A 13,324-nucleotide genomic window follows, 5' to 3' on the forward strand; every position below is an offset into this window, starting at 1 on the left:
CAACATTCCAATACTGACATAACCCGTGACGGCCATTTCTGGTGGTGGGGTGCCTCCAACAGACACCCCAACGTAGGTCACCCCCAAAAATGAGCTAGATTAGTAATTCGGGTTACCGATTGAAATCAGGTAGAAATTGTTGTCGTCAACGATCTATTGCTAATATAACCACTGACAGACATTTCTGTTGGTGGGGTGTCCCAGATAGACACCCTAAAGTAGATCATCCCCAAAATACACACGATTGTAGCACTTGCATTTCCAAGCATAATCTCTTATAGATGATCGATTTTTTGTTGTTGTTGAAGGCTCCAGTCACGGACTATATTGTCCTCATTGAGGCTAGGCCTTAAGTAAAATAACTGCATTGATGAATGTGAGAAAAGAGAGAGAATGTAAAGATGAGTGAAAGTGTGTGATGAAAAGTGTATGATAAAAAGTGTGATAATTAGTGTGATGAAAAGTGTGTGAAGAAAAGTGTGTGATGAAAATTGTATGATGAAAAGTGTGTGATTAAAATTGTATGATGTAAAGTGTGTGATGAAAATTGTATGATGAAAAGTGTATGATGAAAAGTGTATGATGTTTTTTGTGAGAAAGAGGTTGAAGCTAGCCCGGTAACTAGTTTGAGTGAGACAGAAAGTAAGACCAGCAATCCTGACACGGAGAGTGTAAGATGGTTCCGGGCACCACTTTAACTCTCCTATGTCTGAACGGTAGTACTACCCGAAGTGGTTGCTGTTGACAACCTACGACCTAAAGGATGATACTGATGATACCCTGTGTGTGAATTTCACGAATGCACACAAGAATAGTCTACTCGTCTACTCATAATCACTTCAAGTTATACCAAGCACCATTATGACAAGCACCAAGGGAAGAAAGGAGCCCATGTGACCATATTGTCCTGGTCTGCAGGGATGTAGTCCAGCTCGTCACAATTGGAATCGCAGTCATCACTCCAGTGTTCATCGTCCGATGACACGTGACACTGAGAGGGCGAATTGAGTTTTTTTTGGATTCCGATGCAGTGTTTTCCGAGTCCACAGTAATCGTTTCGTCATCGTTAGCGATGTCTGTGTCATGTCCTTGTTTTGTATTGTCTGAAAAAACATTCTCCGGAATGGCAGGTCCGGTCCAACAAAGCAACAGGGAAGAAGCATTCCACTCTCCTCTTTCTACCCATAATCCTTCAGTGAATGGCCCTCGCATGGATTTGCTGTCGTAACATACATCCACTTCATGGTGACATAGTGCACCCTTTGCATCTTCATTTGCAGCATCTACGACTGTGTGGGAGGAGCGCGCAGTGGCCTTTCCTCACATTGACTAATGGGTTTTTTAAATTGTTATTATTATTATTATTATTTTTATACAGAATCGAGGCTCGTGAAAGCTAACATTTATCACACAAACAAATCAAACAGACAAACAAAATATATAAAAAGAGGGAGCGGTAGACAAGATGGGAAGAGAAGGGGAAGCACACAAACGCAACATTTGAGAGCAGGGACATCGGGAGATGTGTCGGAGGGACTGGGCTTGGGGAGAGGAGACGTGGGAAGGGGGGGGGGGGGGGGGTTGAGAAGTATAAAACACAAGGACACCAAGGACTTCCAGGACAGAAGTTGGTATTTCAAAAATGTTGATTTGGGGTGAAATTAGCGGGTGTAGAAAAGATCAAGGTTTTGGATGGGGGAAGATAAGAGATGGTGGTGAACAGCTGTTTTAAAGACCTGGAGGGGGAGGAGTGGCATTGAAGAGAGTGAGGGAGTTTGTTCCAGAGGTGGGAGAAAAGAGGAATGAAGGAGTGAAGGTGAGCAGAGAGTCTTGATTTTGGCAGTTTAACCATAAGAGGGTTGCAGGCAGATCTTGTGCGACCGTCAGAAATATTTGGGGGACAGAGCCCAGAGAGAGCTGAGAGGGGGCAAGGCCGGAGAGGAGTCGGTAGAAGACGGAAAGACCACCAACCTGCCTGCGGTGAGTGAGTGAAAGGCCCTTGGAGTTAGCTTCATCGCGGGAGATTCCAATGATTCTGAACGCTTTGGTTTCAACAGCGTGAAGACGAGCTAGGTGTGAGGCAGGTGCACCAGCCCAGAGGGGATAGCAGTATTCCATTGAGCTGCGGATGAAAGCCTTGTATGTGGTGAGGAGCTCAGGTGTGCCAAGGAAGGACTTCGCACGACGGAGGATGCCCAGTCGGCGACTGGCTTTGGAGGCCAGATTTGAAATGTGGTTTTCCCAGGAAAGATCATGGCAGATAGTGAGATTCAAAAGCTTGAGTGACAGAACTTCTTGGAGAGGATTATTCAGAAAGTGGATGGGAGGGTTGTCCAGTCGGTCTTTTCGGAGAGACATCGTAAGAGTGTGAGATTTGTCAGGATTGAAAGACATGTTCCACTTGTTTGCCCAGTCTGTGATTTTGTCCAGGTCTGCAGAGAGTGAGGAGGCTGCAGACTGCCGATCTGACGGATGAGGAATGGAGCGACAGAGAGTAGAGTCATCAGCAAAGAGATAGGATTTTCAAGAGAGTCAGAGAGATCATTGATGAAGACCAGAAAAAGCACAGGGCCCAGAACACTGCCTTGGGGAACTCCAGCCTGAACAGGAAGAGGAGATGAGAGAAACCCATTCAGGGCCACACGTTGACTACGACTAGAGAGGAAGTCCGCCACCCATGCGTGGAGATTTCCATGGATACCAAAGGAGGAGAGTTTGGTGAGCAGAGCGGGGTGCCAGACCGTATCGAAGGCACGTGATATGTCAAGGGAGACAGCTCTAATTTCCTGTTTGGCATTGAGGACCTCCATCCATTGTTGAGAAAGCAGAAGCAGCATGTCCAGAGTAGAGTGACCAGGTCTGAAACCAAATTGATGATCAGAGATCAAGCCATTGGAGAAGAGGAAAGATTTCATATCCGAAGCAATGATGGATTCCATGACTTTGCTGATAAATAATTGGGAGAAGGCGGATTGGTCTGTAGTTGCTAGGATCTGTTTTTGCACCTTTTTGTGCAAACGGTGATGTTGGCTGATTTCCAAGCAGATGGCAGATGACCTTGAGCAAAAGAGAGGGTGAAGAGAACAGAGAGAGGGAGTGAAAGAGCGGAAGAACAGGATTTTAGGACCCGTGGGCTGATGCCGTCAGGTCCAGTTGCAGAATCAGAGTCGAGGGTTGAAAGAAACTTTTCCACCTTGTCAGGAGGAAAGGACACAGAGTCCAGGAGCAGCTGGGTACGACTGGGTACAGTGGGTACAGAGAGGGATAGGTTTGGGACACAAGATTTAGAGGCAAACACAGAGTTGAGGCATTCAGCTTTTCAGCTTTGCTTGACATATATTGCTTGACCATGCGCATGCTTGACATATATTGCTTGACATATAATGATCGCGCATGCTTGACATATATTGATCCTCTGATTGCTAATTCTCTTTCAGATATTGCTGGTGTTCGATTCAGATTAAACTCACCTTCTGAGACCTGTTGTCGATCTGATTATTTTACAACACTTAATCTGAATTGAGCTATTGCCATCATCCAAGATCAACATGACCCACAAGCTTTTACGGCTGCCCACGTTTGGAGTGGACCCACAAACTGCTGAAGCTCCGAGCCAGCTCAAGCACTGGCTCAGTCTGCTGACCAGCTACCTGCAAGGGCATCCCGACATCACCGACGATGTGAAGCGTGCATTGCTGAACTCCCATGTGACCCACGTCGTCCACGACTACATGTCTCATTGTGCGACATTCGACGATGCCGTGACTGAACTGCGCGCCATCTATATCAAGCTGCGGAATGTTATTCACACGCGGTACCAGTTCTCCTCCAGGAAGCAGGACGCTTCGGAGTTCCTCACTCATTTTGCCCAAGAATTGCGGCGTCTTGGCAAAGAATGTGCTCATGAGACCTGAACCCACGAGCAAATGTGTGATGATTTAATGCGAGACGCTTTCATTTCTGGACTTTACTCTACGAGCATCCGGCGACGTCTGCTGGAAGAACCTAACCTGACGCTGAAACAGGCTCTCGATCAAGCTATTGTGCTTTTCGAAGCTCAGGCACAATCTGAGGTGTATGGATGGCATTACATTACAGCGGGGCTCACTGAAGAGCGGCGCTCGGAGACCTAAGCTGCTACGGAGTTCGTTGCTCCTGACACACAGCCCGAGGCGGCTGAGGCACTCGGAGCCGAAGGTACGAGCCTCGCCGCGACTACCTTGGCCGGGAGCAACGCTAAGTGCTTCTTCTGCGGAAATAGAAATCATCTCCGTGCTGCTTGCCCGGCGCGTGAAGTTTCTTGTCATTCTTGTGGCCGGAAGGGTCACTTTGCCAAAGTATGCCGATCGGGGCGCGCGCGGCGCTCCCGTCCAACATTGGCTGGCATCAACTCAACGCGCATGGCACGCGCATCGCCCCAGGCCATTCCGGTGCAGCCCGGACCTCAGGGGCTGACCAGAGCCGTCGTTCCAGTCCTGATCGAAGGGACCACAGCGGGAGCTTTGGTCGACACGGGATCGACCGAGAGCTACATCGATATGGGTCTCGTCCGCCGTCACGGGTGGCCAATCCGCGGAGGATCGCGCAGAATCTACATGGCATCGCAAGCTTTATGGATGCGGACAAGGGGTGAATGTCGAGTTAAGTTAGTTATTAATGGTAAAATGTACCCTGATGTTCGCCTAATGGTACTGCCCACCTTATGTGCCGAAGTTCTATTAGGGCACGATTTTCTTGAGCGCCATGGTCGCTTAGAAATGACCTTTGGGGGAGATGACACGCTCTCGGTATGCGCCCTGGCAGGAATGTCTATTGAACCGATGACTTTGTTTCCGAACCTGACTTCGGATTGCGCCCCAATTGCGATCAAATCCCGGCACTACTCCCGAGCTGATGCTCAATTCATTTCTGAGGAGACAAGCAAACTCCTCCGCGAAGGCATTATCGAGCCCAGCCGTTCTCCTTGGCGTGCGCAAGTTTTGGTCGTGCTATCCGAAAATCATCGCAAGTGCATGGTAATCGATTATTCGCAAACCATTAACAGATTTACGCTACTGGATGCCTACCCGCTACCGGATTGGATTCTCTGGTTCGACAGGTCGCCCAATATGGCGTGTACAGCACTCCTGATCTCTGGAGTGCGTATCATCAAATCCCTATAGCGGCAGACGACAACATTTATACAGCTTTTGAATCCGGACAGAGGTTGTATCAGTTTACGAGGCTTCCTTTCGGAATAACGAATGGGGTCGCGTGCTTCCAGAGAGCTATGGACGACATCATTGCAAAAGAACAATTAACAGACGTTTTTGTGTATTTGGATAACCTAACGGTCTGCGGCTACGACCAGGCTCACCATGACACCAATTTGAAACGCTTCCTCCAGGTGGTGCGAAAGTATAGTCTGACGTTTAATGAGGACAAATGTCGCTACTCCTCTAGGACGATTGATCTCCTGGGGTACACTGTGACCCAGGGAACCATAACACCTGACAAGGAACGTCTCCGCCCTTTGCTCGACATGGCGCCGCCGTATGATCGTGCTTCTTTGAAGCATGCCCTCGGGCTGTTTGCACATTATTCAAAGTGGGTCGAAAGTTACTCCGAGAAGCTTCGTCCCCTCATTGATTGTAACACGTTCCCTCTCCCTCCCGCTGCCAAGGTCGCCTTCCAGGCTCTGAAGTCGGACAAAGCGGGCGCTGCTGTGTCTTCTATCGACGATATCGTTCCCTTTGTCCTCGAGAGTGACGCTTCGGATCACGCCATTGCTGCTACTCTCTCTCAAGGGGGGAAGCCTGTGGCATTCTTCTCAAGGACGTTATCCTCCGCTGAGAAACGTCATTCTTCTGTGGAGAAGGAAGCGTATGCGATAGTTGAGGCGATACGTCGTTGGAGACCCTATTTGCTGGGTAAACGCTTCGATGTCATTACCGATCAGCAAAGTGTAGCTTTCATGTATGACACAAGACATGCCCAGCGCATTAAAAACGAGAAAATCACTCACTGGCGCATTGAGCTTGCCGATTACAGCTTTGGTATCAAGTGTATCGCCCTGGGCGGGAGAATCACGCAGCAGACACTTTATCCAGGCCAGGTGTTTGTGCGAGTTTAAACTCCTCCGATGATTTACGCATTCTCCATGATATCTTGTGTCACCCCGGGGTGACTCGTCTGGTTCATTTTGTGCGAAGTCGCAATTTGCCCTACTCTGTCGAGGACGTTCGTCATTTATGTCGCTCTTGTCCTGTTTGTGCCGAACTCAAACCCCGCTTCTATAAACCCGACATGGGGACGCTGATTCAGGCTACTAAGCCCTGGGACGACTGGCGATGGACTTCAAAGGGCCGCTACCTGCCTCCAGGGCATCTCGTTACCTCCTCACCATTGTGGACGAATACTCTAGATTCCCTTTTGCCTTCCCATGCAGCAATACGTCCGCGGCTACGGTTATCCGATGTCTGCAATACCTGTTTTCGATGTTTGGGAATCCGGGGTATGTGCATACCGACCGAGGAGCGGTGTGCTTGTCACAGGATGTGCGGGCCTTTCTGTTGCAGCGTAATATTGCGTCTAGCTACACCACACCGTACAGCCCCACGCTAATGGTTGCGTGGAGCGCTTTAATGGCACTATATTGAGGGCCATCTCTTTGGGCCTCAAGTCTCATGGCCGGCGACCGGACCAATGGACTGGTATGGTGCATGGGGCTCTTCATTCAATCCGCTTGCTCCTATGTACGGCTACAAATGAAATTCCGCACAATCGTTTATTTTGTTACCAGCGTCGCGCGGGATCTGTCCGCCCTCTGCCTGGGTGGCTCGCTCAGCCCGGTCCGGCCTTTCTCAAACGGGCGGTGCGCACGAGCAAATACGACCCACTTGTTGACAAGGTTCAGATCCTTCAAACTAATCCTGATCATGCTCGAGTCCAACTGCCCGATGGACACGAGTCCACTGTGTCGGTCCGCCAACTTGCGCCCTGTGGGGATCCCGTTGGGACCGAGCTCTGCTCGGGGAACCCGGTGTTAGGGAATTCGCCCTCGCGTCTACCCCTTCCCTCACCAGAGATAATTGCACCACCCCTGTTACCGACGACTGAGAGCACTCCTGATGGAGTCGATCAAGATGCTGTTACCGAGGGCCCCGACGTGTACCGCACGCGCACGGGACGAGAGATTCGCCGCCCTGGTCGTTTTGGCTGGTCGTGATGTAACTCTTATGTACTCAGCTGCTAACTGTAGTTATACGCTTGATGCTCACCGGCTTGCTAGCAAAGTTTTAAACCCGGGGAGAAATGTGATGAAAATGTATCCAAGTTGCGACCCAGGCGCCATTACCGCTTCTCTCCACAACGTGGCTATTATAAGAACTTAGCCCCGAGTCGCGAAGCGCAGTCCTGAGACATTTATCATGCTTTATCCACGTGTATGCTTAGAATGGTAAGGGAACCACTTTTCATGTAGCTTGCTTGCGTGCTTGACTATGATACTCTTATTGCTTATATATGCTTGACATATATTGATCCTATGATTGCTAATTCTCTTTCAGATATTGCTGGTGTTCGATTCAGATTAAACTCACCTTCTGAGACCTGTTGTAGATCTGATTATTTTACAACAGGCACATTGATGAAACGCCTGGTATTCCCCATGCCGCAGTCCATGATGATGGTCACATTGATGAAACGCCTGGTATTCCCCATGCCGCAATCCATGATGATGGTCACATTGATGAAACGCCTGGTATTCCCCATGCCGCAATCCATGATGACGGTCACATTGATGGAACACCTGGTGTTCCCCATGCCGCAATCCATGATGACGGTCACATTGATGAAATGCCTGGTATTCCCCATGCCACAATCCATGATGATGGTCACATTGATTAAACGCCTGGTATTCCCCATGCCACGATCCATGATGACGGTCGACATGGTTTGCTCCTCTGGTCTTTCACTTTCTATTGCGCCAATAACAATGACCAAGATGTCTATCAGATGCTCTCATGAGGATGTTTCCGATGGCATTGCTGTTGTGGAAGGCGATCATGTTGTCAGCTTCCTCATGCTTGTCTTATACCTGCTGTGGCTGCTACACAATAACTCGTTGGTCAGCTGCGTCCAACTGGTATCGTCGACAATATCCGCCATGGGACGCATTGAGGATTTTATGGCCAAGGATGTGCCCATAGTGGTCTTGCATCCATTCTGTTATGATGAACTTGGCGAGTTCGTCCTTGAAGATACCGTTTTTCAGTAGCTGTTCCCCGCTTTGCCATATACACTGTTGTGGTCATGTGATTGTCCAGCTTAGTTGTCCAGACACATGTGCACTTCATTCGCCTTACTTAAGCAAACTTTGGACAGAATGTTGTGAGCTATGGATGTGTTTGAAGCACCGGTATTCATTAGACAGGATGGAATGAACAAGGAGCCCTCCGTAATGAATTCTGATGTCAATTGCTGGTAAATCATCATTAGAGATCGATTCAGCTTGGAACATCTCCAACTTTCACATTAGTGTGGTCTTGCATGTCTGCACCGGGGTTCCGTCACTATGTGAGAGTGACAAGGGGTACTGGATGATTGGATACCTCATGACATTGTGGAGGTCAAACTTGATGCTGTCACAGAGACAACGACGATCATTTGGATGAACACGTCTCGCAGGCTTTCAGCGTTTTTCTTTGGCAATTCAAACTTCCTGGCCCTTTTCTTCAAATTTTCGGCGGCGAAATTGTGAATTCTGGTGCGTGCAATGTTTTGGAGAAAGCGACGAGAATCACCGTTCCATTCATCTGGGAACATTTGCCGAGCCTCTTGACCTCTTGGAAGCATCCCGAGACAATGTTTTTCCGTCTCCGACGAAGCTGCTTTCCCGGTGGCGACATTCAATAATTCACGTGACGAAACAACTTCGTTTGAGAATGGGTTGCATGCTTCGTCAATTTTTGCAATCAGGTTGGACCCCATAATGTCCATTTTTGCATTCAGGTTGGACCCCATAATGTCCATTTTTGCATTCAGGTTGGACCCCATAATGTCCATTTTTGCATTCAGGTTGGACCCCATAATGTCCATTTTTGCACCCCGTAATGTCATTTGAAGATTGTCTATCAACTGAACCGCCACATTTTCTCATTTTCTCATTTGTCATTTTCGATGACAGCCATTGCACACTGCGCCATTGCTGTCAAACACCTATGAATGACACTTTCAGAATTTCGGAACGCAACAATTCCTTACATTTGAGATGCATGATGAACGTTGGAGTGATGACTGTGATTCAAATTGTGACAAGCTGGTCATATGGTCACATGGGGTCCTTTCGTCCTTGGGTGCTTGTTATAATGGAGCTCGGCATAACTTGGAGTGATGATGAGTAGACGAGTAGACATCATCTACAAGAGCTTATGCTTGGAGGATGCAAGTGCGACAATCATGTGTATTTTGGGAGTGACCTACGTTGGGGTGTCTGTTGGAGGCACCCCACCACCAGAAATGTCCGTCACGGGTTATGTCAGTATTGGAATGTTGTCGAGTGCATTATGAGGTAGGTTCCGATCGGTAACTCGATTAGTTAATCTCGCACATTTATTAGCACCCCTTAAGAGAGTCTGTCAGGACCCTTCCACCATTGAATCTGTCTGCCAGTGGTGTGGCGGTGTTCAGGAGATTGTGTACCAACATCGTGATGTCGTTTCAGCAGGTAACCAGTTCAGCTGACCCAGCACAATTTCTGAGACCCTTTTCAGTCCCTTTCAGGGGCAGACGTTCAGTTTCTCAAAATAGAGTATCTAACAGACATTGCGGTGATCACCAAAATTGGTAACCTTTTCAGTTGAGTTGGAGGCCTCAGGCTCCCGGGTCTATTTGTAACCACTCTTCTCTTCTGCCCTTCCTACCTCACACCTTTACCACCTGTGTATAATCTGCTCTTTGTATTCATCCGCCGACGAAGTCGCCGGAGGCATTATGTTTTCGGGTTGTCCGTCCGTCTGTCCTCCTGTGCGTCTGTCTGTCTGTGGTAGGTTTTCGTTACCGAGATAACTTGAGAACGGCTGAAGGGATCTCAGTCAAACTTGGTGCAGGTATGTATCATGAGGTAAAGATGAACCAATTCGATTTTGGGGTCACGAGGTCAAAGGTCAAAAGTAATGACGGGTCAAAATCCTGTCACTGCGATAACTTGTGAACCAGTCATGGGATTCTGACCAAAGTTGGTATAAGTATGTTTTATGATGCAAAGATGAACTGATTAGATTTTGGCATCAAAGGTCATGTCAGGTAAAAATGTGATACTTGAGAACAGCTGAAGAGATTCAAATCAAACTTGGGCCAAGTTTGTATAATTACATTCGTGGCCAAAAATATTGGCACCCTTTTTTTTTTCTTTTTTTTTGGTATACAAGATCGAGGCTCATGAAAGAGCTAACATTAATCACACAAAAAGTCAAAACCGACACAAAACAAGGGGGGCGGCAGACAAGATGGGGAGAGAGGGGGAAGGACACAAGCACAACATTTGACAGTAGGGACATCGAAAGAACTGGGAGGGGGAGGGCTTGGGAGGAGGTGGGAGAGGTAGAAAACATATGGACCCTGCAAGGACTTCCAGGAAAGAAGTTGGAATTTCAAAAAAGTGTATCTGGGATGAAAATTAGCGGGGGTAGAAAAGATCAAGGTTTTGGATGAGGGAAGATAAGAGATGGTTGTGAACAGCTGTTTTAAAGACCTGGAGGGAGGAGTGGGATTGAAGGGAGTGGGGGAGTTTGTTCCAGAGGCGGGAGAAAAGGGGAATGAAAGAGTGAAGGTGAGCAGAGAGCCGAGATTTTGGCAGTTTAACCATAAGAGGGTTGCTGGCAGATCCTGTGCGACCTGTAGGAATATTTGGGGCACAGAGAGAGCTGGGGGAGCAAGGCCGGAGAGGAGTCGGCAGAAGACAGAAAGACCACCAACCTGCCTGCGGTGAGTGAGTGAGTGAAAGGCCCTCGGAGTTAGCTTCATCGCAGGAGATTCCAATGATTCTGAAAGCTTTTGTTTCAACAGCGTGAAGCCGGGCTAGGTGTGAGGCAGGAGCACCGGCCCAGAGGGGGGAACAGTATGCCATTGAGCTGCGGATGAAAGCATTGTATGTGGTGAGGAGCTCAGGTGTGTCAAGGAAGGACTTCGCATGACGGAGGATGCCCAGTCGGCGACTGGCTTTGGAGGCCAGCTTGGAAATGTGGTTTTCCCAAGAAAGATCATGGCAGATAGTGAGACCCAAAAGCTTGAGCGACAGAACTTCTTGGAGAGGATTGTTGAGAAAGTGGATGGGAGGGTTTTCCAGTCGGTCTTTTCGGAGAGACATAGCAAGAGTGTGAGATTTGTCAGGATTGAAAGACATGTTCCACTTGTTTGACCAGTCTGTGATTTTGTCCAGGTCTGCAGAGAGTGTGGAGGCTGCAGACTGCTGATCTGAGGGATGAGGAATGGAGCGGCAGAGAGTGGAGTCATCAGCAAAGAGATAGAGAGGATTTTCAAGTCGGAGAGATCATTAAAGAAGACCAGAAAAAACTAGAGCCCAGAACACTACCTTGGGGAACTCCAGCCAGAACAGGAAGGGGAGATGAAAGAAATCCATTCAGGGCCACACGTTGACTACGACCAGAGAGGAAGTCCGCAAGCCATGCATGGAGATTTCCATGGATACCATAGGAAGAGAGTTTTGTGAGCAGAGCCAGGTGCCAGACCGTATCGAAGGCATGTGATATGTCAAGGGAGACAGCTCTGATTTCCTGTTTGGCATTGAGGACCTCCATCCATTGTTGAGACAGCAGAAGCAACATGTCCAGAGTAGAATGACCTGGTCTGAATCCAAATTGATCATCAGAGATCAAGCCATTGGAGAAGAGGAAGTATTTGATATCCAAAGCAATGATGGATTCCATGACTTTGCTGATAATTGGGAGCAGGCTGATTGGTCTGTAGTTGCAAGGATCTGTTTTTGCACATTTTTTGTGGAAAGCGGTTATGTTTGCTGATTTCCAAGATGCTGGCAGATGACCTTGAGCAAAAAAGAGGGTGAAAAGAACAGAGAGAGTGTGAGATAGAGCGGCAGAGCAGGATTTTAGGACCCGTGGGTTGATGCCGTCTGGTCCAGTTGCAGAATCAGTCGAGGTTTCACAAAAACTTCATCTTGTCAGGAGAGAAGGACACAGAGTCCAGGAGCAGTTGGGTTCGACTGGGTAAGGTGGGATCAGAGAGAAATGGGTTTGGGACACAAGATTTTGAGGCAAACACAGAGTTGAGGCATTCAGCTTTGCCACGTGCGGTGTCAACTGTGTAGCCATTTGAGGTAAGGGAGGGTATGGAGGGGGAACGAACACCAGAAACGGATTTGACCAGATGCCACCAGGATTTGGAGGAAGGAGACAGGTTTGAGAGTTCATTCTTGAGTTTGGAGAGATAGTGCTTCCTGGCACTCCTGAGGGTAGACACACACTTGTTCCGCACTTGGTGGAAGGAACTGAGATTGCCTTCAGTTGGATTAGCCTTCCAAGAGGCAAAGGCAAGTTGTTTCAGGGCAACTGCCTCACCACAAGATTCAGTGTACCATGGACGGGAGGAAGGGTAAGATAACTGAAGACGAGATGGGATAAATCTGTGCATGAGAGAGTGCAGTTTGCTTTGGAAGAATTTCCAGGTAGAATTGATGTCAGAGGCAGTAGAGATGGGAGACCAGTCCAGATGATTGATGGCTGCTTGCAGACCGTCCCAGTTGGCCTGAGTGAAATGCCAGACTCGTCGACGCTGAGCAGGCTCTCTGAGAATGGCCAGAGAGATGTCCACTTTAACAAGCACATGATCAGAAGAACCGATTGGAGCAGAAGAAGCGCAGCAGACATTTGCAGGGAAGTTTGTCATAACCAAGTCTAGAAGAGAAGATACTCCATTGACTGAGATCCGGGTTGGTAAATTGACAGATTGTGTCAGTCCCAATGAGTCACATAAGTCCTTTGCTGAGGTGCCATGGTTGGTGAGAGAAGAACCCACACCCAGCCAGCTGGCATGATGACAGTTGAAGTCGCCATATATGAGGAAGAGAGAGTTGGGATGAGTGGATAGAAGTTGGTCCATGTTGTCCGACAGCGAAATGTAAATGGAGTCATCACTGTTTGGAGGACGGTACAGAACACATATGAACAAAAGGTGGGAGCGGATAGGAAGCCATAGCCAGAGGTTCTCCTGGGGGTGAGGTGGAGTGAGGGCAGTGCGAGGAGGGTGAGGAAGAGAGTTTTTGATAAAGATAGCAACCCCACCACCAGGACGAGGCTCAGGTCTATCA

The 13,324-nt window shown here is 48.4% G+C and overlaps 1 protein-coding gene across 4 annotated transcripts in view; it reads left to right on the forward strand.

Annotated features, from left to right (window-relative positions):
- The window catches only part of SLK (STE20 like kinase), a 145,577-nt gene that overhangs the window by 119,851 nt on the left and 12,402 nt on the right, over positions 1-13,324 (forward strand). The gene's annotated exons all lie outside the window — the stretch shown is intronic.

This window comes from Myxine glutinosa, chromosome 3 (genome assembly GCF_964187855.1).
Source record: "Myxine glutinosa chromosome 3, kmMyxGlut1.1, whole genome shotgun sequence".
In the NCBI taxonomy this organism is placed as follows: Eukaryota; Metazoa; Chordata; class Myxini; order Myxiniformes; family Myxinidae; genus Myxine; species Myxine glutinosa.